The 24,700-nt window shown below is 40.9% G+C and overlaps 1 long non-coding RNA gene across 1 annotated transcript in view; it reads left to right on the plus strand.

Moving 5' to 3' along the window:
* Nucleotides 1-24,700, plus strand: part of LOC140516006 (uncharacterized) — a 53,581-nt gene that overhangs the window by 13,656 nt on the left and 15,225 nt on the right. The window contains exon 2 of the long non-coding RNA XR_011971237.1: nucleotides 2,994-3,349. This is a non-coding gene — a long non-coding RNA (uncharacterized lncRNA). The remainder of the gene's footprint in view (nucleotides 1-2,993; nucleotides 3,350-24,700) is intronic.

A 24,700-nucleotide genomic window follows, 5' to 3' on the forward strand; every position in this document is an offset into this window, starting at 1 on the left:
ACAAATCTAATCTTTTCTTAATAGGAAAAGCTTCAAGTACTTCAACCCAACTCTCCTGGTCCTCTGTCTTCTTTTCTTTTTCAGGCTAAACATGCTTGATGTCACTAATTATTTTTCCAGCCCCTTCTTGGTTCTACTGTTCTGTGATTGAAAGGTTGTATTTGAAAGGCACCTATCAATATTTAATCATAATCACTAATCAATTTCCTAATATTTTCTGTATATCCACTCTGCAGGTTTGTGGTGAGGATGCAATGAGATAACATATGGAAATGTGAGCTATTAATATCCCTATCATATATTCAATGGAGTTCAAATAGAAACCATCCTTCAACATATTGCAACCCTCTTATTGTTCTTTTACATTTAATATTAAGTAGTTTATTGCTTTTGGTAATTGAATTCCAGTACTGAACTGTAAACTCACCAAAAACAACTTTGGGCCACCTCCATTGTTGCTGGGGGCTGATGGATACTTTATTGTCTCCCCACATGGCTTTGATTTCCTCGGCTAGGTCTCTATTTTTTGAGAGCTTTTTATGCTATGTACTTTGGAGGTTACGAGTGTTTTGTATGGTGATATCTATTTTTTTAAATGTTGTTTTTACAATTTTATGGATCAGTGTTATGCCTTGGCAAATGAGGGTAAAATTTTGTCTGCAATGTTGCTCCAATTCCAGGATAGTTTATTCAATGAATTTGGAGGGTTGTATTTGTAGTACTGAGACTTGTCATCTGTTAGTTTATGAACTCTGTCCTGGCAATGGCAATTACCTTTGGCAAGTGTACATCTCCTTGTTTTATGCCAAGCTTGATGCTTATTATCAGAGGGTCATTTAACAGAGTTCTTTCATCTTCCAAGGAATCATGAATGATCTAGATGTGTGAATGGGAAACACATCTCTAAAAGAACCTATAATGGGGGAATTTGGGAGAGAAAATAATACTTGTTTATTGAAAAAATGAATAAATGTAAAAATATAAACAGAGCTTATAAGGTCGTGTTTTGTCCTACCACATCAAATACTTTTTTTTCACAATTAACAATAAGCACAGGTACCTTTTATTCTCTGTGTCTTTCAGTTAATTGCAAAGTGGTGAAGATGTGGTCCATTGTTGACTGTTGCTTGTGAAGGTCTACTTACCGTCTCTTGATACTTTTAAGTATGCCCTCATTTTGCATACAGATGGCCCTATAAAGATTTTGTATAGATGGGAGAGTAGGTAGATAGGTAGGAAAATTGAAATTCTCTTGGTAATTTGGAATTTTTTTACGAGTATCTTTTCCTTCAGATATCTTGTGAAACAGTCCCTCAATACTCTTATAATCGAGCCATCCTCAGCACAGATCTCCTCTGATATACTTGGTCCAATCTTTTCCCATCTTTGTCATCCATGTTGATACTTCTACCCCTTCTATAAACACACCTGGGACTGTGTTGCTGGGTCCAAATATAATGTTTTCACCATCTTTCATGGAGAAAACAGTTTATTAAAATGGTTTTTGCAGACATTTTCCATTTTTCTGCTGTTTGTAGTTTTATTTTCTTTTTTGGATGCCCTTCAATTGGCATTTCTTAGTTGGATAATTTATGAAGTTCTCTTTATACTGGTTTTATCCTCTACTTCTTCTCTCTGGTTTATGAGATAATATTAGTCATGACTGTCCATCACATTTTTTTTGTAAGAGTTTTACAAAAAAATTTATATTCTGACCCAGTATTGGTGGCCTTAGGCAGCTATTTCTCACCATTTGGCCATACAGTCAAATGTTTGCTGACCAAGGTACTTTCTGGGCAATTGTGGTCTCTTTGTTGTGCAATTAATTTATATTTGTTAAAATTCTATATGAAATTATTATAGTTGTTTCAGTGTCATTTCTTGTCTATTTCCCATTTTTGATTTTCAATGACTTCTTTAAATAATTCAGGGTTAAGTAGTTTTAAGCATATGCCATATCTTTTTCTCATTTTCTTCTTTCTTCTTTTTAAAAAACGAATTCTGATCTTAGGGATCCAGTGCAGAATCCAGGTCAAAAAAATGATTCCCTGTGAACGGTACGGTACTTCAGATGCTCCTGTTGGCAGATGACATTGTTTTGATTTTCATGAACCTCTGAATACAGCAAAACCTCCTGGAAGAAATCTGAAATCACTCAAAGGAATTTAGACTGTCCACCCACATAGGAAAGACCAAACGAAATGAAAAATGTCTATTGCCCAGATTTCAACATAAATTTAGGTGGACACTGTAGAGTCTGTCCAGCAGTCGGGATATCTGGGACAGCCAGTAGGAGTTGGACCTAGAGTCAAATAGAAAGGAGGTAGCCGGCTAGATTACCTTGGGCAAAGATCTTGTATTGACCTCAAGCTTCTCATGAAATCCGAAGCCTATCTTTACAATGCTAAGATTTAACCAGTGATACTTTATGGCAGTGAGAGTGGAACAACCACTCCCTTCAAAGAACTAACAAAAAGGGCAACGGAAAAGTATATGATGGGTGTGAAAAGGCTCAAAGAAATGCCTGAGGAAAGATAGGAATTGGGCAAAAAATGTATTACATTATTGGAACCTAGTCCTGTATGCCTGGGAAGTTGGACCACCTCTATCTGTTGCCTAGAAACCCTTAACCAAAGACCTAGGTCATGCTAATCAGAAACATAGACCCAAAAATTGATGCAAATTTTCTCTCAGTTGTGCATCTTAAGCAACCCTTATGTCATCTGAAAACTGGATCCCATACTGATCAATCGGTTGCTATTTGCCTATTTCTTTGATTGTTTACAGACACTTGTGGGGAGTTGGAACACCTCTTTTTCTGAATTCGGGAATTGAACCTGTTCATTCTTCCCCTCCCAACTTGGAAAATCCCTGATCTTTCATCCAATTAGAAATCAGATTCCCTAATATTGTACTGTTTCCTTTTAATTAATTGACCTCTATTTGATTAATTGTTTTTAATGTGTTAAAAGTCTGTCTCTTCCTGTATTCAGGGTTCAGGCCTAAGCTGAAGAGGTCTAGTTTCGTTGCTGGGCAATTACCATGTATTGCTGGATAAGAAGCTCAACTTTGTTTCCTCAGTCATTTCATCTTTCATTTGTCACATAACCAAGAGGAACTATAAAGAATAGGAGTAAAGAACCTTATCAAGAAATGGTATGACTGGAAAAGAAGAGTGAGGGATGACAGATAGAGAGTGAAACTCCTCCATTGGTACCTTTACAAGAAGGGAAGTCAAGAAGGATGTGAAGAAATAAAGAAATGCCTTCAGCACCATGTAGACCCTCATTGATGAACTTTTCAGAAGACATGGACAGGGGTTGCATCTTTGGCTGGACCTCCCAAATTGGTAAGACCACAGATCCATTTCAGAATTTTAATTTGTGAAAGATAGGAAACTTCTGCTGTATAATTTGGGCCAAATGATTGCATCCTCCTAGGTATTGTTAGGTACTAAATTTTTACAACCTGCAAAGGTTGTAAAGTTTTTATTGCAAACTGTTGCAAGTTTTTCCTTGTGTTGTGATTCACCATGGACTATTGCTCAACTGTCATTTGAAGGTTAGGTACCCCAGGGCATATCAATCCAGGTTCACCATATTCTGTGAGATTGTACTCCTAAAGCTAGAGCTCACAAGCCCCCATCAGTATTTACCTGTTTATTATCATTCAGAAGCCACAATTAGCTCAGAGCAGTCTTTTACTGTAAACAAGTAAGAAAAGTAACAACAAAACATTCCTTCATAAACTTGGAGTACTCTCTCCCATTAATGCACAAGAGTCAATAGTATGAGTGTATGAAAAGCTCATAAGTAAAAAGGCACACTTGTAGGCAACACATATGACCAAAGAAATGTATGCCTCTAATCTGTCAGCCCCCTCTCTATTCTCCTCCCTCTTCTGGACCCCTGGTCTTACTCCTGTGTAAGACTGACTCTCATGATTGGCCATGACTCTCCCAATTCCAGACTTGGGCTCAGCTAAAATTCTGGCTTGGAGTACTGCTGTGACCATCCAGAGTCTCACATGTGGTACCTGCTATCTTTTGAGTAGGACTCTAGCTCTAGTGTCCAGCCCCACCTTGACTCCACTCCTGTTCCATGGGAACAATGTCTAGTAGACATTGATGAGGAGAGCAGGGGAGAGATAAATCCTCCCAACCCTTACTGCCCTCTCCAGGAGGTGCAAGGGTAAAAGTGAATGGTGAATTTGCTCTTCAAAGCTCATTGTTTATACTTTTTCTATCAGAGCAGGTCCCTAATATCTAAATTCTCACCAAATCTACCTCCAGCAGGGGGCAAGTTCATTATCTCTGCCAGTCCTTAACTGCAGGTCCTGATTTTTTATATACAAATGAACCACTCAAACTCTGGAATGTGATATGCCCTGAATCTACTATATCTTGCACCCAGGGTCACTTGGTATATGAGAACCCTGTAATTACATCAAGTGGATTGATTAGGGGGGCCCATATTCATACATAAAGTTGCCACATTTTCATCAACTGAAAAACCAAGGTGATAATAAGGAAGATGACGCTGGGAGTGCAAAGTATAAAATAGTTCCCTGCCTTTGAAGAGCTTACAATTTTGATGAAGGAATAGGACATAGGCTCCAGGGCGGGGAGTACATTATTATTTTCCCCAAAGTGATTTGCTCGTGTGTGTTTCCATACTACCTTATCTTTAGCACAACTTTCAGCAACCAGAGATGGTCAGAGCTGGGTTTTTTTTTTTAAGCAAACAAATATGTACCCATATATTAGACTTTATTGACCATGATTATAAAGAGCAGTAAAACACCAAAAACCAAATTCTTGGGATTTTTTTAGAAATTTGAATATTTCTTCCAACAGACCTGAGTACTCAGATTTTTTAAAGCCACAGCCCCTCCCTAATCATGTTAATGACTTGTGGTAAATTCAGGAAACCCAAGAGCTACTTATTGACTTTGGCAATGGTCATTCTGTTAAATTTAATTCAAAAAATAAATTTATTAAGCACCTACTATGTGCTAGTTAAAGTGTTAGGCTTTAGGAATACAAGCATAAAAAGGAAACAGATCCTGCCTGCAAGGAGCTTTTAGTCTAATGAGGACCCCAAATGCAACATGTGAAGTGTAAATAAATACAAGATACCTTGAAGGGAGAAAGGGCAATAAGAAGTATTTTGTACCCAAGATTTGGATTCTCATTCCCTTGTTCCTTTCAATTGGCTATGTTGCCTTTCTCTGAGGGGAGCTAGTGAAGAGGAGGCTGGGCCTTCCAGGTATGGGGGACAGCTTCAGTGAAAGCACTGAGGCAGGAGAAGTCCAGGGAACCATCAGGCAATAAACATTTACTAAGTGCCTACTATGTGCCCAGCACTGTGCTAAGTGAAGGATGGGGATACAGTGTGTTTTACAGTTTGAGAGAACACTTTGAAGTGCAGTTTGGCTGGAATGGAGAGGGTTTGTAGGGAGTAATGGAAAATAAAGCTAGAGCTCAGTTGTGGGGGGCCATAAAAGCCAGGTTGAAGAACTTGAATTTTATCCTAGAGGCAGTGGGGTGGGGAGCCGCTAATGCTCCCCTTTTGTATAGGGGAGTGAAGGACCCATGCCCTTGATATTCACTTTGAGGAGGAATATAAAGGTGAGAGACTGAACTGAGGGAGATCAGTAGGGAGGCTATTAGTCTAGTAAGAGTCCAGGGGAGGATTTGACCAGGGTGAAAGTCAAGTGAATGGGGAGGAAAGTGAGAGGGGGAAAAGAAGCATGATAACCTTTCCAGTTAGCCTCCACCACCCTACCACCCCTCATTGTTCCTAGCTAGCCATGAACAGTGCTATTCTTCAGAGACAACCTCGTTAGAAAGAGATGGTTGTTTTGGGAGAAGGGACAAGTTTATATTTCTTTTTTTCCCTTCTTTTCTTAGTTTCTGCATTTCAATTCAGCAAACGTTCACTAAATGGCTGCTTGCAGAGTACTGTGCCAGGTCCCTGGGGAGAGGAAGCAGGAAATGCAAAGACATAAAAGGTGCTAGCCCTGTCCTCAAGCAGCTCATAGTCTAAAAGGAGCTTATGGTACATTCACAAGGTACTATATAGCATTAGTCCTCTCTTTCTCCTCTCTCCCCATTTATGTCTCTGAATTGTTCCCCATGGGCACCCAAAGAGATGAGGAAAACTAGGGGGTGGGAGAGAAAGGATAGGTAGGGTAGGGTTGTAAGAAGAGGAGAAAGGGAGGGGAGGAGAAGGAAAAGATAAAGGAAGAAGGAAAGGAAGGGGAGCAAGACAAGAGGCAGAGGAAGAGAGAAGGCAGAGGGAGGCAAGGAAAGTAGTGGGGAGAAAGGGAGGGAAAGAAAGTAGTGGGGAGGTGAGAGGAGGAAAGGGGAGGAAGAGAGACAGACAGGGAGTGGGAGGTAGGAAGAAAGAGAGGACAGAGAGAGGGAGAGAGAAATTAATTATGATTCTGGCACACAAAAAAAAAATCACGATTTGAGATTTTTCCAGACTATTGCAGGAAAAAAAGATAATTTATTCAATCCCTTTATTAAGGGCTGTGAACAGAAGTCACTCATCTAACTGGAGGGACACTAGTTAGACACTTCAGTAAGACCCTTTCTGGTCCCTGCCTTCCCTCCAATGCCTTTGCCATTCTGACTCCTAGGAGAGAAATGGAAGTGTTTAGCCTGTAACCAAGCAACCTCATGGATTAGGCATGAAGACCACAGCCAGTAATGGTACCAAGAAAGAAAGGCATCTAGAATTCAACTGAGTAGAAAGATGTTCTGCCCCTAGAGCTAAGATGGAGCCGAGAGCCTCTGGGAGCGGAGATAATGACCCAGGAAGAGCCAGTGCAGCTGTGAGGAGAAAAGATCCAAAGGTTCTGAGACAGCAGCTAATGGACATCCCTTGGGGCTAGTGAACTGGTGATGCTGTTTTCCATTTGGTGTGGAACCTCCTCTTCATGTTTCCTGCTTTCCTTTTTCTTTTAATTCATGATTCTGAGACAAGAAATGAATATGAATTTCCTTTTCTTTTCCTATGAACTATGGTTGAATATGGCTGGAATTTCCTATGTCTGTAGCCAAAGATCTGGGAAGGCAACCAGGACAAGGACCAGGAGGAGGTTAGAGATAAATGCCTCCATATAGAAATGATGGGTCTAATTTCCTTTTTCATTTCAATCTAAGCAAATCAATTAGACAATTGCAGCATATTAAGTCTCTGAATCTATCAGGGCATTGGGCAACAAACGGAGAAAGAAGAATTCACAGATGACTCTGGGGGCTCTGCAATAGGTAGAGAACAGATTGAATGTTTTAAACAGCGTTCCATTTCATCCCTCACATTAAGTTAAGACCTGACCTTTGGGAAATCAAAGCTTTCCTGCTGCCTCTTCAGCATGGGCTTGCCTTGGAGGGAAGCGGCCCAGGCGTTTATTTACAGGATGAGTGCCCTCAGTTGGCCCCCAGGGATATTGTAGCCTCTTGAGAGAAGGCTTTTCACACCAGAGAATGTCATTTACAAGGCCAGTGCTCTAGCAGTGTAAATAGAACCTCACTTGGAGGGCAAATCAGATACTGTACTCCCTTGCTGGATAATTCATATAGCGACATTCTCTCTCTCTCTCTCTCTCTCTCTCTCTCTCTCTCTCTCTCTCTCTCTCTCTCTCTCTCTGTCTTTCTCTCTAAGTCTCTTTCTCTCCCTTTCCCTCTCTCCTTCCTTCTCTCTTTCTCCATCTCTCCATATCTCTCTCTCTCTCCCTCTCTCTCTTCATCTCTCTCTTTTTCCCTCTCTTTCCCTCTCTCTCTTCCTCCCTCTCTGTCTCTCTCTCCATTTCTCTCTCTGTCTCTCTCTCCATCTCTCTCTGTCTGTCTCTCTTTTCCTCTCTCCCTCTATCTTCCCCCCCTCCCATATTAAAGCATGAGCAGCACGTAGCCCAGAGGCCCCCTGCTGAGGCCAGTGTCCAGACTCTGCGACACCAGCGCTATTTGAGATCCAGAGTGATATTGCAGCTGCTCTTTTGAGACTTAAGTGATTTCCATAGAAAATGCAAACCAGCCAGTAATGGTAAAAGCAACAGCCCTTTTTTTATTTATTGTTGTTCTGGTTCAGTCATTTTCCAGTTGTGTCTGACTCATTGTGACCCCATTTGGAGTTTTCTTGGCAGAGATACTGGAGTGCTTTGCCATTTCCTTCTCCAGTTCATTTGGCAGATGAGGAAACTAAAGCAAACAGGCTGAAGTGACTTGCCCAGGGTCACACAGCTAGAAAGTGTTTGAGGTCAGATCTGAACTCAGGAAGATGAGTCATCCTGACTCCAGGCTCAGTGCTCTATGCACTATGTCATCCCCTAACTGCCCTTCACTAGTCATGTGTTGCCTTACATAAGGGAAAGCCCTTAATTTTAAAGGCTTGAACTGTGGAGGGGGGAGAAAAGTAAAAGCAGGGAAGGGAAGGCAAAGGAGACAGCTCAGATTAATGATACAACCATCAAGGTAGCTAGGTAGTGGAGTGGATAGAGCACTCTGGGGTCAGGAAGGCTGGAGTTCAAATATGACCTTAGGAGTGGGGAACCTGGAGCCTCAAGCCCACATTTCATCATCTAGGTCCTCAAGTATGGCCCTTTGACTGAATCCGAGCTTCACAGAACAAATTCTTTTATTAAGGGCATTTTTTTCCATCATAGTGATTATCCTTTGATTAAGGGGATTTGTTCTGTGTGATCCTGGGCAAATCATTTAACCTTAGTTTCTTCATATGAAAAATGGAAGTAACGAAAGCACCTACTCCCAGGATTGTCCTGGGGATAAAATGAGATAATGCTTGTAAAGTGCTTGACACACAATAGGCGCCATTAGTAGTTACTGTTAAGAAGGAAGTGACAAGATACATAGGGCGATCTTTAGACCTCCATGTAAGGAGAGCAATCCAGGCCAGCCATCTCTTCATTTCTCACCTGGCTGCATGCCCGCCTCTGGATTTCTCCACCATGCTTCAGTATTGACATTCTCCTCTCTTTTCTTTGGGGTCAGACTACCCTGTCAACAGCTCCTTCTTTTCAGCTTAATTTTGTGACTTGTCTTTCTCATTAGATTATAAGCGCCTTAAGGGCAGGGACTATCTTTTATAGCCCTAGCACTCAATATGGTGCCTGGTATATTGTAGGTACTTAATGAATATTTGTTGACTGCCTGAATGGTAGGGGGAGGAAAGGGTTAAGTAGGGATAACTGATCCAGGTGAGAGGCACCTTCCTGACTGGGTTATAACAAACTCTTGGTCACTCCTCTAGCAACATACATATAAATACATATAAATCTCAGCAGTGTTGAACAGGGCTGGGTGCTTTACAGGGAGGGGTGGGGTCTCACTCAGGAGTCTCCAATTAAGTTTCCTCCTCTGATGTCACAGTGCCTTGGGGCCAGGTGCCAATGAACATGGAGGTGGCATGGAGGATGTCAGTTTCCAGCAAAGAAGAATTCCTCTGTGAAGCAGGGGTCTGAGGAGGGGGCAAGGCAAGGAGGAAGGAGCATCTCCAGAGCATATTGCCTGTTGACTCAGACCAGTCTTGGAAAACCCTAGGTTTTTCCCAGATAACCATAGGAGGAAAAGGTCATATTCAGCTTGTTAGTGGAAAAAGGCCAAAATCATGAGTTGTTTTTTCTAAAATTAGTCTAGAAAGACCTAGAGTTTAAGACTGGAAGACATATTAGGGATCATCTAGTCCAACTTCTTGTCCTTTGTTCTTGAAGAGGACCATGACATCAAGATGATGCCATGACTTGCACTTAACTTTGATTTGAGTGAGGGAGGGTAGAGCAAAGTCATTAATCTCACTTTCTCCTCCAGAACCATCTGGATCCAGTGGCCTGATATTCATTAGGATGACTGGAGATGGCCCAGGATGCAATGTGTAAGATTCTTGCCATTTTAGTCTAAGGTCTTATAACATTCTCACTTTGAGTGACAATTGATAAGAATCCTAAGGTCCAGAGAGGATAAGCCATCTAATCATGGTCACTCAGTAAGTAGTAGGACCCAAATTCAAACCCACATCGAGTGGTTATTCCCCTACTCCATGCTGCCTCTCTATTTCCTGTCAGCTATGAATGATAATTAGACAGTGATCTTTCTTGCTGAGCATTTAACTTAATCAAGTTCAATTGTTTACACTGTCTCCAAATATCGATTCTTGAGCCCTGTGTCCTAGAAATCTCTAGCAGCAACTGGTGAGTTTCGCACTCACTTGGCAATCCTTATACTAATACTAACATCACATGCTAAATTGGGCCTTTCCATATGACTGCTCTCAATGATGTTTCATTTTAATTGCCTTGAAGATAGGGAAGCATAGAAGCTTCTTTCAGTAGCCTGAATGGAAGGAAGCAGGGAACTGCACAGTTAATGGGGCATAGGGCTGTACCCAGCTGGGAAGGATAGGGTTGGCTACCCAGGATGTCATCACAGGGGATGCATTAAGTATGGCCTGGAGATTTGTGAGAGATCATCAGGTATAATTAGAAGGATATAACATCACAAGGGACATGGAGCCATCCTTGACTCAGCCGCATCCTCGGCCATCAATAAGGTCTTTTTCTTCATTCGATGTTTACACAAATAATTAACTTTCAATCAGTTAGGAACACATGACTTAGAAACATACCTTGCACACATATGGCCAGTGGTCCTCTGCCCTGCCTTCCTCCCACCCACCCTCTTCTCTACTTCATCCAAAGAGCAATGAAATTCTTCTGAACCTACGATGCCACCTGGAGGCTAGCTCAAGGAAATAGCTGACTACTTGCTTCTTCCCCACCATTGCCTTTCTTTCCCCTTTGGGAGATCATTCACACTTCATGCTCCTTGATGATTTCCCCTCCACTTTTCACTGTTCACAACTCAGTTTTTTCTGCTTCAGCCAATTTCTTTTCCATATATATAAATCTTCACCAATTACCCTTCCAACTTGCGCTCAATGTCCTCAAGAAAATCTCTTTTCATTCCACTGGTGAACAGAAAAATTGATAGTCATCTTCACTGATGAGCAGAGGAAAAGTGCAAGTGATGGCAATGGGTCAAGAAACAGAAATGCTGGTTATCAACAAGGGTTAAGCAAGGACTGGAAAGTCCTTAGTTTAGAAGTAAAATTGGGCAGAACCAGAGTCATCAACCACTCTGGCTCCTGCGAATGCCTGGAAGGCACTGCTTTGAGAATCTCTCCACTCCAAGCTTTTTACTTTCTCCTCAGAACAAACCTGATTTCCTCAAGGAATAACAAAAGAAATATATTTTTAAATTCTGTTTCATTGTTTTTGTGTTTTGCAGAATGACTAGCATTACAAAATCCTCTAAAAGTCTTAGAGCCAGAAAGAACACATACCAGAAATGTGGCTGGGGCAAGTCACCAAACCTCTGAGCAGCCCCTGGAATCTCTTTGAGACTAGAAATTATAATGAATGGTCAGTTTGCATTGGTTAGTCAGTCAACAAGCTCTTATTAATCACCTACTATGTGTCTGGTACTGGGGATACAAAGAAGGAGCGGGGGAGAAACCTAGGCCCTGCTTTCAAGAAACTCATATTTTAATGGGGCATAAAAATGTAAACAACCATATACATACAAGATATTTAAAGTAAAAATAGAAGGTAATCTCAGAGGGAAGGAGGATCAGGAAAGGCCTCTTTCAGGAGGTGGGATTTGAGTTGAGTCTTGTAGGAAGCAGGGCAACCAGGAGAAATAGGTGAGGAGGGAGAACATTTCAGACTTGAGGGACATGGGGGACAGCTAAGCTAGAAGGACAGCTCATCAGCTGACTGCCCCAGGATTCCATTCATTATCTCTGTGACTTCCTACACTCAAATACCCTCCTCTGGCCACAGTGTCTTGTTTTTAACATGGCCTTCCCAGTCTCTCCTCCTTAGAGAGCTATCCTTTATGACAATGAATACGAAAGAAGGGGGGGGGAGAGGGAAGGAGGGAGAGAGGGAGAGAGAGAGAGAGAGAGAGAGAGAGAGAGAGAGAGAGAGAGAGAGAGAGAGAGAGAGAGAGAGAGAGGGAGGGGAAGGAGGGAGAGAGGGAGAGAGAGAGAGAGAGAGGGAGGGAGGGAGGGAGAGAGGGAGGGAGGGGAGGAGAGGGGGAGAGAGAGAGAGAGAGAGAGAGAGAGAGAGAGAGAGGAGAGAGAGGAGAGAGGGAGAGAGGGAGAGAGAGAAAGAGGGAGAGAGGGAGAGGGAGAGGGAGAGAGAGAGAGGGAGGGAGGGAGGGAGAGAGGGAGGGAGGGGTGAGAGGGGGAGAGAGAGAGAGAGAGAGAGAGAGAGAGAGAGAGAGAGAGAGAGAGAGAGAGAGAAAGATAGAGAGAGAGAGAGAGAGAGAGAGAGAGAGAGGAGAGAGGGAGAGAGAGAAAAAGGGAGAGAGGGAGAGGGAGAGGGAGAGGGTGGGGAGAGAGAAACTGTTCACCTCCAACACTGAATCTAATTCTAGATTCAGCGTCTGACAATCCCTCATGTCTACAAGAAGGGAAAGAGGTTTATTCTGTCTACTCTTCTTCAGGGGTCAACTCCATCCCTAATGGCACTCTGCTTCATTTTTTCTTTCTATTTCTATTGTTCAGTCATTATGTATAATGTTGTCTTGGTTCTACTTACTTCATGTTGCGTTAGTTTATGTTTTTCAATGCTTCTCTGCAGTCTTCATACTCAGCATTTCTAATAGCACAGTAACAATCGGTTATCACTCTTTGTTTAACTGTCCCCAAATCTATGAACATCCACTTTGTTTCCAATTATTTGCTACTATAAGAAGTGCTGCTATAAAAAGTTTAGTGTATATGGGATCTTTCTTTCTTTGACTTTCTTAGGGAATGCTCCTAGTAGTGGGATCTCTGAGTCTCTTATCTCTGGGTAATTTAGTCACTCTCTTAGCATAATTCCAAATTGCTTTTCATAATGGTTCAACCAAATCGCACTTCCACCAATAGTGTATTATATGTATACCTGTCTTTCCATAACTTCTTCAGCTGTTCTCATCTTTTGTCATCTTCACCAATTGCCACAAGTATTAGTTAAAATCTCAGGATTGTTTTGATCTGCATTTCTCTTTTTATTAGTGACTTGAAGCAATTTTCCTTAAAGTTGTTGACAATTCACAGTTCTTTTGAGAACTGTTTGTGATAGTGTTTTTGCTGGGGTGGCAACAGTGGGAATGGGATTGAGAAATACTTTTAAGCTTAAATTCCTGCCAATAATCTGGTATTTGTTTATAGAGTTTACTAATAAAGCATGACATCTTTGGATAATGCATCAACAAAGGGTCAAGGGTATCTTTCTGTCTTTCAGTTCAAACACCAACACAGTTTCCTGAAGATAGTAGTACTCTGCTAATTAAATGCTTATTGGAAGAATGAATGAATCTTTAACATTATATTAAAAATATGGTTACATCATATTGTGGTGTATTGAAACTTGTCCTATTTAGTTCTTTTTGGAGTGAATAACACAGAGCACATGGAAGACAGAGGACCAGAGTTTCCAGACGAGTTTCTAGTAGGGGTGTAGAACAGAATGTGTTCTTTGACAAACACCTGGCAGCTGGCCCAATACTTCTTAAAGGGGACAGTCAATGTGCAAGTAGCACACTGGTGAGCAGGCGGTGACAGAATTGGAGGAGACAGAGCAGTTTATTGCATCCTGAACCTGTTGCTTTGCTCCAGTATTGTGCAATTCTGTTTCTAGCTTTGAGTAAATTGGGGACATTGGGGACCATGGAGGGCTGAAGAACTGTTCAGGCTTCACTTCTGTCCCTTTTAAAAGTTTCATTGATGTTTATTGCTCCAGTTCTGCCACCACAGAATCCTCCCTTGTAGCAAAAATTGTTAAGCAAACCAGCGGATATAGATACTGTAACTGAGAGTAAATGTATGATGTTAATTGAAAAAATAAATCCTTGGGAGGATCTGCTCAGAAGATATTTGCCACATAGACTTTTGTATTGGAACGTGTAATATTTACTAAGGAAAAAGTTAATTTCTTTGTTTGGGATAAAACAAAGTACACAATTATAGAATGGAGGTATGACAGGACAACTAACAACATGGATAGCGTCTAGGAGTTTTAAGGGATTCTAAGCTCAAGATGAGACAGTATTATGTGATATGGTTGACAAAGGAAAAAAAGTTAATGTTGTCTTACAAAAATATTCAAATGGATCTGTGATGTCATTAATTTGTTTATTGCCTCCAGACAAATTGATTGCCCTCCTCCCATGCCTGGTAATCTTGTTTATATCCTCTTATGGGGCAGCTAGGTGGTGCAGTGGATAGAGCACCAGTGCAGGAGTCAGGAGGACTTGAGTTCAAATCTCACCTCAGACACTTGACACTCACTGGCTGTGTGACCTTGGGCAAGTCACTTAACCCCAATTGCCTCACCCTGGGTCATCTCCAGTCATCCTGATGAATATCTGGTCACTGGATTCAGATGGCTCTGGAGGAGAAGTGAGGTTGGTGATCTGCACAGCCCTCCCTCACTCAAAACAAAGTCAAGTGCAAGTCATGTCATCACTTCTCTGATGGCATGGTCTTCTTTGGCAACAAAGGACAAATACACAATAGGTGGGGGGAAGTGTCTCTTATCATCTCTTCTCCAGAACTAAGATTAATTATTGAATTTAGTCATTGTTATCCTATTTCGGCTTTCTTTGCTCTGCATCAGTTCCTAAGAATCTTCCCATGTTTCTCTGAATTCTTATTCTTTTCTTACCATACAATAATAATATTCCGCTACATTCATATAAATGATGTTTCTTCAAGTAGCAAGGAGAGTGGGCACAATAAGTTGCTAGAGTGTCTTTTGTATGAAAGAAGTGATCTAACCTTGCGTGCACCTTTTGTAGTGCTGCTCCTATTTGAGAACATTTTAAAAGGCTTACTGATCAATTGGATGCTCTTTTCTCAGTTTTCATCCTCCTTGACCTCTCTGCAACATGTGATTCAACCCTAACTTTTAAAAATTCATTCAAAACGATGATTTAAGTCTTTCCTGAACCTTGCCAATGGTCTCCCTCCCTGACAGCCTTGGATTTATTCTCTTTATATTTATTCTGTGTATAATCATATATGTATGTTATCTATATGTGTATGTATATGTATGTGTATATATATGTAATATATATATACACATACATACACAAATATGAAGGAAATGGCAAATCACTCCAGTGTCTTTGCCAAGAAAACCCCAAATGGGGCCATGAAGAGTCAGACACAAGTAAAATGACTGAATAAATACATACATATGCATACTCATGTATATACACACAGTCTATCTTTAATATTTGCACATTTAACTTCTGCAACTTCCAGCATTCGGGTGATTTTATTAGTAACATCATTTCATTTTTTTGTATTGGCAAGTGTGCACATTCTCACCTGTGCACAGTAGAGAAAAAATGAGAGGTGTGTTGCGTGCAAGTTTGTGGAGAGATTGGCATCCTACTAGGCAAGCTTCATGGTCTTGTTCACTCTACCATTGTAGAGTACAAAGCTCCCCAGACATTTGGAGCGTCAGGGATGATCTCAGGACTTTGCCAATTTTGGAGTCTTCTGACAGCACCGACAGAAGTCCTAGCAACTTCTCTCTTGGATTCCAGAGGGTGTCCAAGGTCAAGGGGTTTATAGCAGTATAGTGTCATCTGAAATCAATGTTTTCTTTTGTTTTTTAATTGAGATGTTAGCACAAAAGGTCACAGAATTCTAGGGAATTACTAGTAAGAAAAAAAGTTTTTCTTTTGTCAGTTTTATTTTGTGTATTTTATTTTATGGAGTATTTCATGGTTATTGTGTTAGAGAAAGTACATATTATTAGAATTAGTGTTTGTCATAAAGAACTGTGTGCAGAAAAGGACATTTTCAACAATTTCTAGCAAAAGATTATAGTTTTTGGTAGTCATGGGAACCTAACCCCCTCTTCCCATAGGTTCAGCATATCAACATTCACGTTTTTGATTTCATACCATTTTCTAGGAACATTGCTGCCACTTAAATCCAATTCACAAGCGAGTCAAGACGTTACCCATGATGTCATTGGTCCTTTTCAAAAACAAGGGGCGAACCACAAACAGCCAAACAACATCCGTGAAAGTTGAGGATTGATTCTGTGTGTGTGTGTGTGTGTGTGTGTGTGTGTGTGAGTGCGCACGCACCTGTATTTCACACAGTGTCTAACACAGTCAGTTAAGAAATGCCTGCTTGATTGCTTGATTGATTAAGTACCTACTTTGTGCTAGGTACTATACCAGGTGCTTGGAATGTAATAATGATAGAGTCCTGGCTTCAAGGAGCTTGTGTTCTGTTGAGAAGACAAGTGCACAGACAAATAAATGCAGGGTGATTTGAGGAGAAAGAAGAGAACATTAGGGACTAGAAGCAGGATCTGAGAAGTCTTCATTGAAGAGGTGATACCTGAGATGAGCACTGGAGGGAAAGAAGAATTATGAAAGCTCAGAAGCTGATTTGGGCAAATATATGGAGGCAGGAAATTAAATGCTAAATTTTAGCTTAGCTAGAATATAGAGGGCATGAAGGAGTTTGTTCCACTCTCCTCATAGATACTGAGTATGTCTGTAGGAGAATGTATCTTAGGTTTATGGGGTGGTTGTTTGCCCTTTGTTCTCAAGAGGTTCATGACATCAGGAAGATGAGCCCATGACTTGCAAGTGAATTGGATTTAAGTGAGGGAGGGTGGTGCAATCAGCCTCACTTTCTCCTCTGGAGCCCTCTGGGTCCATTGGCCAGATAGAGATCAGGATGACTGGAGATGGTCCCAGATGCAGAAGGAGACCTTGGCCTTTTTTTTTCAGGTTTATGGGGAGAAATGCATTGTAGATACTATACTTACTATGCTATTTTAGTAAATACCTTTATTTTGAATTTATTTTGTCTACTGACTGATTATTAGAGGTAAAAATAACCAGTGGAGACTCATGAGCTATAGTTCTAGAAGTATAAATCCACAGAGTACCCTTGAAACTGAGTAGTTTTCTCCCACGGGTAGTGAACCAGCAAATAAATCTATGGGGACCTACTTGGGAAGATAGCTCAGAAGAGGGTACTACATATACTACCCTTCCATCTTCCACCTCCATGCCCTTACACTGGCTGTCCTCCATTCCTAGGATGCCCTCGTTCTTTACCATTGCTTCTTAGAGTCTCTAGTTTCCTTCATGACTCAGCTACAGAAACACATTCTACGTGATGTCTTTACTGACTTCTCCAGACACTGACTGAAGCTTTCTGTATGCCAAAAGCAAAGCAAATAACATTTTGACTTGCCTAAGTGATGATTTCATTCATTCCTGGAGGAATCAATTATCAGAAATATTATGCTGGATCTGATTCTTGCTACAGGAATTTTGCTGTATTGAAAATGATAGGAGATAGAGTTGGGGGAGAGAAAAGTACCCACTACATGCTGAAGTTTATAATAAAGAATGAAAGGAATTCTGGGCATAGTCTGACATGCACCCTAGATTTATCAAAGCAGATTTCAAAGGGTTCTGAAGAAGATTAACATTCTACAAGGAAAGTCAGCCCAGGAGAGATGGGAGATGTTCAAGAATGAAATTCTGAAGACACAAAGGGAAGCAATTCCAATGAGCAGGAAGAATGGAATTTGTCTGGATAGGTGGGTATAGATGTACAGGGAACTCACCAATCAACTTTGATTTTTAAAAAGATATGTATAAAAGATGAAAACTGGACTAGGCAACAGGATGAATATTATATTGTGGCACAGAAAAATTGTAAGAATAATGTTAGAAATGTGAAGTTTACGATGAGCCGAGACTGCTGAGGGAAGCAAAGGCCAACCAAGAAAAGGACAGGTTGTTGTTCTGGGTTTGATTTGGCTTTACTGGGAGGAAAAGGAAGATCAAAGAAGGGCTAGGACCTTTGCTTGGGGTAGATGGGACATCGATGACAAGCAGCAGAGAGAGAGAAGGAAAAACTGCTCAATTCTCACTTTCTGTTTGCTCTGCCAAGGAGGACCCTTGAGCAGGAAATGACAAAGCAGAAATGACACACAAGGAGTAAGGTAAGGTAAGGAAGGAGATGGCAAGAGAGCACTCAATTTCTTTTGGTGAATTCAAGTCACCTGGCCCATGAATTATATGCTCAGAAACCATCAGAAGTGATCATGGAAAATGGGAAACACGTTACAAGATTGGGGGAGGATGGATTTAATCCTAATTTTCAAAAGGGAGAAAGGAAAGGACTTTGCAAACCATTGACCAGTGAATAAGCCTTTGACTCCTAGGAAAGTTATAGAATTGATCTTTAAAGAGGTGGCTGGTTTGGACAGAGAAGCCATAATTAGAATGAACCAGCACAGCTTCACTGAGAATATGGCATGTCAAGCTTATCTCATTTCTTTTTTTATTGGATTATTGAACTAGTAGATGAAAGAAATGGTATGTATATGGTATACCTACATCTCTGCAAAGCTCTTAATGAAGTATCTCATACTAGTCTTGTGGAGAAGATAGAGAGATGTGGATTCAACAATAATTCATTCAGATTCAGAACTGATTGGATGGCCAGACACAAAGAGGACTTATTAATGTTTTAATGTCAATGGGATAAGTCATCTTCAATGGAGTACCTGGGAGATATGTGGTTGGTCCTGTAATGTTTTAGCATTTTTATCAATGACTTGATATTGATAAACGACAGGTGCGTCAAGTTTGCTGATGACGCATAGCCAAGAGGGATAGCCAACACTGGGTGACGCTGAAAATATAGAAGTATCTAGGCAGTCTAGAGCGTTGGGCTCTGATCTTATCTGATAAATGTGATGTCTTTCACTTAGGCATAAAAGATAAATACCCAAAGTAAAAATCGGGGGAGTTGTTAGAAAACAATTGTTCTGAAAAAGATCTAAGGGTTTTAGTGGACAGCAAGTTTAGCATGTGTCAGAGATATTAAGTGGCTGCCCTCAAAATGAATGTAATCTTGGACTACATTAAGGAAGACATAGCTCCCAAGAATAGGAGAGAGGTGAGAGTTCCATTGTACTCCGACCTTACCAGACTTCATGTAGAGTCTTGGGTTCAGTCCTTGGCTACACAGTTGGGGAAGAATATTAATAAGCAATTGAGTTTCCAGAGGGGCTTGTGATATAACCTTTGACATAACAACTGATAAGGCCTTCAAGAATGCAGGGCCATCTCCACATCATGGTGAGTTGTCAGAAGACCACTTTAGTGGATGATAAATAATGACAGTTGACACATATAGTATTTTATGGTGGCAGAACAGTGTGTGTGTGTGTGTGTGTGTGTGTGTGTGTGTGTGTATAAAATAAAATGACAGAATCTCAGAGTTGCACAGACTCTTAAGGTCATCTAGTCCCACCCAGTCTCAGACCCATTATCTCTACAACATTCCCAATAAATAGTCATTCATCCAGGATCTCTTTGAAGATCTCCCTTGAGGAGGATTCCACTATTGCCCAAGGTAGCCCATTTCATTTTTACCAGCTCTAACCCTTGGGAAGTTTTTCCTTATATCAAATGGATATCTTCAATATTGCTTTTAGGAATCACTGCCCTCTTAAGGAAAGTGGACTCAATGTTTTTTCTCTTCCGTATGATAAGGATGTGAAGATAGCTTTCATGTCCCCCAACACTGGCTTTTTCACAGACTGAATATCCCCAGTTCCTTCAAGTGGTCTTATGGCATGGTGACCAGTTTTCTAGTAGGTTTCCTGAAGGCAAGAACAGCCTTTTTTTTTTGTTGTTTGTGTGTTTTGGTTCTATATCCCCAACACTAAGTATAGTATCTTGCACAGGGTGGTTATTTAAGAAATATAAGTGTGTTGAATTATAGGCTTCTCACTTTCATATGGATGTACTCCAGTTTATCTATATCCTTCCTAAAATAGGACACCCAGACCTGAACACAGTACTCCAAATGCCTGCTGACCACAGTCAAATACAGCAGACTATCTTAGTCTCCATAGTTTGGATACTAATTAATTAAACTTAACAAGTACATACTAAGCTTCAGCTATGTGCCAGGAGCTCCTATGCTCGTCACTGGACTTATAAAGAAAAAAATAAAACAGTCCCTATCTTCCAGAAGCTTACAGCCCTCTTTGGGGCTAAGAACTAAGATCATGTCAGCTTTCTTAGCTACTGCACCACATTGTTGAGTCATATCGAGCTTGTAATTAAAAAGCAAAAGCAACCAAACCTTTGGGTTTTTTTTATACACACTGATATTTGGCCATATCTCCTACCACCTATATTTATGCTGTTGAGTTTTGGAATCCAGGTTACAGGATGCTTTATTGTTTCTACTGAATCCCATCTGTATTAGATTTTAGTCCATCCATCATTCAAGGTCATCGAGAGCTTTCTGGAGCCTGATTGTCACCCACCATGTTATCTGTCCACTTACACTTCATGTCATCTGCAAATCCAATAAACATTTTATCTGTACCTTTTAAAAAACATTTTCCTCTTATTCTTATGACAACCCTTTGCTATAGGTAGGCAAGGCATAATTGCTCTCATTTTGAAAATGAGTAAACCAAAACTCAGAGGGCTTAATCAATTTCACATGACTCTAGCAGAGGACTTAAGACTTGAACCCAGACCCCCCTAAAAGCTGAATGTTCTTTCCACCAAAGTGTATTGGCACCTGCTTGGTTCTATTTCTGGACTTTTGAAATTGCACTTTCTTCAGAGGCATATCTTTATTTTATATCTATATATATCTGTATATATATATATCTTTATTATATATATATATTTTATATAAGCTTTGGAGACAAGAAGACCCAAGTTCAAATTCTGCCTCAGAGACTTTCTAGCTGCGTGACCCCCGGCAAATCACTTAACCTTTCCCAGCCTCAGTTTCCTCATCTGTAAAATGAGGATAATAATAACACATACCTCATGGGGTTGTTATGAGGATCAAACGATATGTATAAAGGGCTCTTGCAAATCTTAAAGCACTATATTAATGCTTCCTATTATTAACTGGATTCATTTTAGACTATTGAAGAGGACACATACAGGAAGACCCAGAGGGGTTTTCTGGCTTCCAATGTAAGGAATGGAATGTAAGAGCAAATGTGGACAATCTCATAAAAGTGCCAGGTCTGCCACCCCTTCGTGTCTTGGGTCTGACCACTCTCCTTGCTCCTCCCCTTACCCCTCAGCTAGAAAGAAGTTTTTCACTCCGTCTACTTCTAGCCTCATGGGAACCCAGCTCTGGTTTGATGTAAAAATCAAAGGGAAAACCAAGTCAAAAGAAGCAGGCAGAAAACAAATGGTCCTGGGAGCCCAGGGTGAGCCATTTTTCCTCCCTCCACTTTGCTGAAATACAACTTGCCCAAAAAAACCCAAGGATAATTGCTGAGGATGAGAAAGAGGATGTTCCAGAAGTGGCAGCTTTGGTTGGAGCCCCAAGGCCCAGCTCCCTGTGGCTCTCCTTCCCTGCTCTTCAAAGTAGCTGGAGAACACTTTATAGTGGGGATTCTGGTACAAGTCTAATCATATCGGAAGAAACAGGACCCTAGGCAGGAAGGGATCATCGACCAGACTCTAACCCATCTGGGGGTTCTGGTCTGTTTCCTGTTTTCTATTCAGCCTTATGCCCTGTGCACTTCCTCCTCCCCCACCCTGGGCTTTCCTGGCTTCTTTCAAGGCTCAGCTCAGATCTCAGCTTCTGAAGAAGACCTTTCCCAGGCTCCCCAGCTGCGAATGCACTTTCCTCTCCAATTGCCTTCCATCTTCTTGGTATGCCTTGTAGGCACCTAGTTATTACAAGATATCTCCCCCATTAGAATGGGCTCAGTGGGGTCAGGAATGGAATTTTTTCACCTTTCTTTTCATTCACTCGCCCTATCACTTAGCATGGTGCCTGGCACTAGTAAGAGTTTTAGTAAATGCTTGATGATTGACTTTGACAGAAAAAACCACTGGAACAATTTCTCTGCCACTGCCACCAGCCCATGCCTAGGACTCTGAGATACACAGATTCCCCTGGATCAGAGGATCTTAATTTTCTTTATGTCATAGACCCCTTTGGCAGTCTGGTGAAGCCGATGGACTCCCTGCTAGAATAATGTTTTTAAATGCATAAAATGAATAAAATAGAAGAAAAATAATTATATTAAAACAATTTTTCAATTTTTTTTTTTAAAGTCCATGGACTCCAATTTAAGAACTGCCTAGTTACTCCTGTACCAACTTAGAAACAGAATTTATTTCTCCTAAGATCCCACCCTAGACTAAGGCTTTATACATATATATATATTACATATATATACATATAATATGTTTAAATATATGTGTGTATATCTATTTATCTATGCTTTTAAAAACATGTGTATATCTATATCTATCTATATGGGCTTCACTAGTATTCAAGGACAAATTATAATGTAAAATAAAAACACCATAGCTCCAAACTACTGAGGCAGAGAACACAGGAATGTTATCCTAGGACACCTTTACTGGGGCCATTAATGATCTGCTCAAGCTTCCCAGTCAAATAAGCCCCCTCCCATCTGACTGACATTATGCTTAGTCATCATTTCAGGGCTGTTATGAGGCACAAATAAGATAACGATGTGAAGCACTTTGCAAACCTTCAAGTGTCATATAAATGCCAGTCATTATTATTATTGTTAGCCTCCAGTCCCATGATGACTTCATGCCCTGAGCCTCTGACTGTGCCCAAGCTCAGGTTTATAGAGCAAAACATGGTGTGCTGGTAAATGTTTAACAACTGGATTGAGGAGGGGAAATGAAGTTTAACCTGCATTATTAATACTTTCTTAAGTTCAGAAAAGCAACAACTCTGATGATTTCTGAAGTGTAAAGCTCACACTGAAATTTAGCAGTGGGGTCACCCAAGCTGGGTAGAGCTGACTCTAGCCCGCCCCCTAGTGACCCGCAGGGTCATCACATGACCTGCCATTTTGCCTTGGGACAAAGCTCACCTGATCACTTCTCCTTCAGGTTCGTTCTCCACGGAGATGTGCTGGAAGAACAGAGTAGACTTGCCAAATCTGCTTTCCACAGGGATGCCTTGTACTTCCTCTGATGAAAACTCCATTATTTTCTGGAGATGTCAGTGAATTCAATGGATGCTCTGGGACAGAAGGAAAGAGTAGATGGTCATAGGCACAAAGGAGTAACACCTTTTTCCTCACATACCTGCTGTGGTAGGCACCATACTAGGAGAAAGCACAACCACTTGCTCCCTTACCCTTCCCAGAAAAAGAGGAATGTTGGTAGCTACCCTGCTCCAGTTGGGAAAGTCTTCTGGAACTGAAATATACTGAACTGGCTAATGAGGACTAATGAGGAGGCTCAGACAGAGTTTCCTAAATGATCAAAAGGCAGAAAGAGAGCATGGTATGATAGAAAGAATGCTGAAATTGGTTCTAATCCCAGTGACCTTGGACAAGGTCCCCTCTGGGTCTGTTTTCTTATCTATAAAATGAGGGGGTTGACCAAGATGATCTTTCAAGTCATTTCTAGCCCTAAATCTCTGAAGCTTCATTTGTTCTTAAGAGGAAAAGAGCCTGAAGAAAACCCCAATTCATAATATGGTTATAGAACAAGCCTTAACGAAATGCCACTCACCCATCTCTGCGATTAATAACAATAGCAAACATTTATTTGGTGTTTTAAAGTTTGCAAAATGCTTTTCACAGATTACCCCACTTGAGTTTCTTAACAACCCTGTGAGGTAGGTACTATTGTCATCCCTCTTTTATAGAGGAGGAGCCTGAGACCAAAAGGTTAAGAGACTTAGCTCCACAAGAGTTATATAGCCAGCAAGGATCTGAGTTAGGACTTGAACTCAGGTCTTCCTGACAACAAATCCATCGCTCTCTTCACTGCCCCCTCTCTGTGTCCTCTAGTCTGGAGAGCTGCAGTGTGCTGAGGGAGGGATTGGTTCTATGTTCTGTATAGAAAACTAATAAATGTTCAGTCTAATCCCATCAGGAGATATTATAGGCACATAATAGTAGGAAAGTCAGTGTATTCTGACTTTTAACTTTTAAGATTATGAGGTAAAGAAAGACCTCTGGATCCAAACAATTAATCAGTGAGAAATTAATGAGCAGAGTGGGGAAGACCTTGGTTAAAGATAGAAAAGCCTGATTATTCACTGGCTTCTGTGTCAATTTGGTTTTTCTAAAAAGAAAGCAGGATGATGACTGGTATTGGTGTAGAAAGAACACTGGATTTGTAATCAGAGAATCTGAGTTCAAATCCCAGTTCTCAGTTTCCTCATCTGTAAAATGGCAGGGCTGGGCTTGATGATTGCTGAGATCCTTTCTAGCTCCAAATCCATGAGGATCATTGCACCGTTAGTGCTAGGAAGACCCTTAGACCAATCCAAACCCTCATTTTGAAATGCCTGTCTCACAAGATTATTTTAAAGAAGTCCCAGATAAACCTCAAATTGCTATATAAGTATGAGAGAGTATTATTGCAAATGGGGAAACTGAGGCCCAGAAAAGGGAAGAACTTACCCAGAAAGTCAGTGGGAGAACCAGAACTAGAATCCAGGTCTCCTGGCTTCCAATTTGGTTTTAATTCTACTCCACTGAATCATGTACAGGGCTGCCAGTACTTTCCCCCCTTACTCATCACATTCAAAAACAACTCCACCCATCTACAAAGAAATTTACCCAACAT

The sequence above is a fragment of the Notamacropus eugenii genome, chromosome 1, assembly GCF_028372415.1.
Source record: "Notamacropus eugenii isolate mMacEug1 chromosome 1, mMacEug1.pri_v2, whole genome shotgun sequence".
NCBI classification, from domain to species: Eukaryota; Metazoa; Chordata; class Mammalia; order Diprotodontia; family Macropodidae; genus Notamacropus; species Notamacropus eugenii.